The sequence below is a fragment of the Acipenser ruthenus genome, chromosome 8 (genome assembly GCF_902713425.1).
Source record: "Acipenser ruthenus chromosome 8, fAciRut3.2 maternal haplotype, whole genome shotgun sequence".
Lineage (NCBI taxonomy): Eukaryota > Metazoa > Chordata > Actinopteri > Acipenseriformes > Acipenseridae > Acipenser > Acipenser ruthenus.
Window position 1 is genome coordinate 62,392,138 of NC_081196.1, and position 4,914 is coordinate 62,397,051.

Consider the following 4,914-nt stretch of genomic DNA (forward strand, 5'->3'; position numbering starts at 1 on the left):
AAAACAATTAAACAATACAACCAAACACAATTAAACTAAAACAAATGTGCATTTGCACATGTTTTCCACGCAGGGAGGCTTTAACCCCCTCCCTGCTGTGTTACACAAGATAAGCTAGAAAAATATAGAAAAATGCTAAAGAGAGGAAAAAACAAAGCAGAAGGGCAGGACAAGGATTTTAGTGATATTATTAAAAGCAATGTGCAAGAAAGTGCTTTGAATGCAGCAACCCAGTGCAATTAAATAGAAAGCTGCAAAAACAAGTGAAGACTTAAAAAAGATATAGAAACATAACAGCAGACAAGGCAAGAGGTGCACCTGGTGAGAAGAGTGTGATTCGGCAGTTTAAAGAAAATCTTAGGATGTATAGAGGACACATTGCAGCAGTAGGGGTGCTTCCCATGGACAGGGAGGACGATGATGGTAGTGATACTGACTCAGATAGGGAGGGTGAGGACGATCACAGACCTGACCTTCCTGAGGAGGAATGGGACTGGCATGATAACCTAAGTGCACACTCTACCTATTACCCTATGGCTATGGCAGTAAAAACTATTACTATCACTGCAGGCGAAGATGATGTAGTTGAAAGAACTACAGCTTCTATTCGAGCGGTGCCATTGTCCCCAGGTGGGTTAGAGGCCCTTGTTAAGTAGGTGGGAATGTTTAGCCCAAATCAACACGACTCTGTAGTATTTTGGGGTACTTTGGAGAGGGTCATGGATGAACATAGATTGACCAATGCAGATGCCTGGGTATTGTTGTGTGTTTGTTTAGGAACATCGCTTGTTAATGGCCATGATGACACTGTTAAGAATAAAAATGCAAATCAGCCTTCTCGGAACACCCACCACAGACTGGGCAAAAATACAAACACTAGTAACAGAGAAAGGGGATTATCCAGGTTCCTCTGCATCTCGGCTGTATACCAGCTGCAGATCATAACCACCTAGCATTTAAACAGCTTTTAATACAGAACTCGGGACCTAAAGCTTCGACAAGCCCTGGCAATGTATTCAGAGGCAACAGGGTGTGTGGACCTAATGAATAAAATGCACCGTTTCTATACAGCTAATGAGATGCATCAACCTGTAGCTGCAGCTACAGAAAAGAGTGTGCCATGTGATATGTCACTCTGCAATGTTTACTGTACAGTGAGACCACAATGTTTACTGGTTCAGGCAAATCTCAGGAGAATCTCTTAAAAAAATCTCATACACACATGGAAATGGGAATCTGGAGTGTGGGGACAGTTCACAGGTGGGCTTCCCACCACCAAGTGTGTTTATGACTTCAATAAGAAGCTCAGCTACTCGGATGCTGGGGCTTACTATTGTGCAGTGGTGGCATGTGAGGAGGTCATTATTGGAAAGGGAACTGAGGTGGACTTTGCAGTGAGATTTTCAATGTTCCTTTCCTTGAAAGAGTATAATGTTATTGCAATGTAAGATCTGTTGAAAACAGATACATGGGCCATTGCTTAGAAAAGGACGACATTTCACATGGTGAAAAAGATTTTTTTTTTTTTTTATAGGAAAGCTGCTGCTGCAAGAAATATTATAATTGTTGTATGCATTCTGTCTTTTACACAGATCCAAACAGTACTACACTAGTCGTCTGTTCTTTGGCTGCAACATCCATTTTGCTTTTGATTTTAATTGCTGCCCTTCTGTGCACAAGAACCAGGGCAAGGCAGTGCAAACCTTGTGCAGGTAAGATTATTTCATGTGGAAGAAACTATATGCATTTGGAAGCTTTTAATGTTGTATTCTATTACAGTACCCCAGTTGCTTGCACTGAATGTCTTACATTGTAGCTTTTGTAGAAAATAACACTGGAAAATATAGGAGAGCACTTTTCATACAGTACATTATTAAATAGATCCCTCTCTGGAATGCACATACCACAGACACAGATACTGATAGACTTAGGAGAGCACTTTTCATACAGTACATTATTAAATAGATCCCTCTCTGGAATGTACATACCACAGACACAGATACTGATAGACTCGCCTGTGCTGATATATTTACTCAGAGCAGTATTTAGATGCACCACTATTTGTATTATTTAAAAAGGGACATAAGTTGTAGATTCTTACAAACATTTTGTCTGCAGCCTGCCATGCTAACAAGATTTAGTTCAGTGAAAGCATGGTAAAGATAAGAGATTTAGAGTTTTTATTGCATGGTTAAGCATTGTAAAAATAAAGCAGGATTAACTGCAAATTTGTGTCAGTTTTTTGTTTAGCATGGGAAAACTACAAAGCAGTATGTAATTCAATATGTTAACATTATTCAGCAGGTTTCATTCGACTTCATGAAGCAAAATGAGTTCATTCTGTTGGGTGATGCCGAACTTTTGGCCATAGCTATAGATGGGCCGAATGGCCCCCTCTCATTTGTAAATGTTCTTATTCTCTTATAATATCTGCTGGATCAGGAAACATAACTGATGTGAATTGTTTGAGTTTCCATTCTTCACTGCAGTTCAGGAGTCTGATTATCAGTTCATGTACCTGTTAGTTTCACACCTTTAATAATGATATGAAAAGATGACTAAGAGCACTGCTGCTAATTTGTATTCTCTTCCTCCGTCCTTCCTTGCTGTGTTCTTAGGAAATGTTGCTGCACAAGCTGCTCAAACAAATGCAGACTCCACCAATGATCAGGTAAGGCTTTCTCGGCAATGAAGTTTGTGAAGAAAAATACAAAGTAATGTTATAGCTTATGTGCAATTTTTTTTTTTTGTTAAAAAGTGTATGATCCTTACCCTACTACTACTACTATTACTACTACTACTACTACTACTACTACTACTACTACTACTAATAATAATAATAATAATAATAATAATAATAATAATAATAATAATATTTGTAGTAGCACTCTAACAACTCCCCTGCTTAGATGTGCATATCCAGTGCTACAGTAAAAATACATCTTTTTATATATACATTTATATTTTTAGTTAAACTATAATTAGGTATGTGAATCCATGTATTGTTGTGTTTCATACAGTTTGAGGTATGAAATGAAAATATCCAAACTTACTTAAGTGATCACATGGTCCAAGAGGACCAACATTAATGACCAGAAATCAGAGCTGTGCAAGCTGGGAAAATTTCTCACCTTGTACATTTCTACAAAAACCAGAAACAAAAACAGCCACGCAGCAAACTGTACACACAGTGCATGATGGAACTATAATTGGACTATAAAAGCTGATCCATAATGGTGTCTTTTGCAGAATGAGCAAATGCTGGATTACGCTGCGTTGGATTTCGATCAGAGAAGAAATAAACCTGGAAAAAAGAAGAGAGCCATGAATAAAGAAAGTGTGTACGCTGAAGTGCGAGTGCAGCAGCGGGAATAACAATTCTGTCCACACTGTTTCCAAACACAGGCTGCAAAGAATATATACAAATGTAATTTTAATACATGTTAATTACAGATACCATGAGCTGTATAGTTAGCTGGAATGGCAGATTAGGAACCTAACAGAAATAGGTAACACTTTACATTAAGTGTGTCTAATTACTGTGTATTTACATAAACCTAATCATTTTGTGATACAATTGTGTACATATATATATATTTTTAATTTTACTCTCTATCAATACATGGTCATGTTTTATATATATATATATTTGCAAATACATGGGAAGCTTGTGATTCATGTAAATAGTCGACTTTGACACAATATCTGTGACTGCTTTGTTTTAGTAGTTGTTTTGTTTAATATGGTTTAACTACAGTTTGGTTGTATGGATTTTTATCATTAAGGGCTAGTTTCAAAGATGCTGATAGGCACTAATCATGGACTACCTAATGTTATTGTAGGTAAGGTAGACCAGGATTAGTGCTAATCTGGGTCTGTGAAGACAGTCATAAGTGATCATTATATTTGCATATGCTTTTCAAACATTATTAGTCCAGTCAGAGGGGTCGAAATATCAATAGGTAAGGTGTCTATAATCTTTTATCTGTCAGCCATTGTCATAGACTGCTTACAAATTCTAATACGTCTCTCCAGAATATGCTCTAAACACATCTGTCTGTATTTTGAATGAGGGCTCCAATAAATACATTTAACAATATAAGATGTATGCAACTCATTTTTAATGAAATATGAATTCAATGGCATTATTTGCCAGGGTCTGTGTGTAGGAGGGCTACATACCGGTATAATACAATACAGTGCTCACCCCAGCCATGCCCATGCTGCTGAGAACTGGTTCTGTGGTATAGAGCCCCTTAGAAGGGGAGCTCTGTGCAGAGTAGTTGTAGAGTGTGTTGTGCAGACAAAGCACTCTTTCTTCTCAATTCTGCATGCTTCAAAAGTGTGCCACTTGCCTAAATATTGTCTGTTAAAGGAATTATTTTGAAATGTTACTGCACAAGACAGAATGTTGACCAGCCTGGTTTTACATTTTGTTTTTACCTTAGCTTACTGTTGGGCTGCATCAACCGCTGCTGCTGTGGAATTATTTGTGTTTATTTTATTTTTTAAAACCGATACTGTCCAGTTCTGAACACACACATTCACTGCAGTCTGGCTTGTTTTCACAGTAGAAGATCAAACCGCATGCTTCAAATAATATTTTTTTTTTATTTTTTGTATAAACATATACTGATATGCAGTTGACCTGCAGTCATTTTCCACATGCCTTACCAATCATCAGTTAGCATTAAGACATGTGATATGCAGCAATACACCCATATAGACAGCAGACTATTAGTTCACACCTACTTTCAATAGAAGACGTGAGAAAATGTAAAGTGTTTTTCCAATTGTTTGTGGTTAAAAAAAGTTGCACTGTGTACAGTAAAAACACCCAAGCACAATGAGTGTATACATGTTATTTATTTTACTCAATGATTGTTTTATATTTCTTTTTTTAATAATTCCCTG

At 37.2% G+C, this 4,914-nt stretch overlaps 1 pseudogene; it reads left to right on the top strand.

The window, feature by feature from the left end:
- The first annotated feature begins 362 nt into the window (after positions 1-362).
- LOC117407425 (uncharacterized) lies at positions 363-4,038 on the top strand (annotated as a pseudogene).
- Positions 4,039-4,914: the final 876 nt, after the last annotated feature.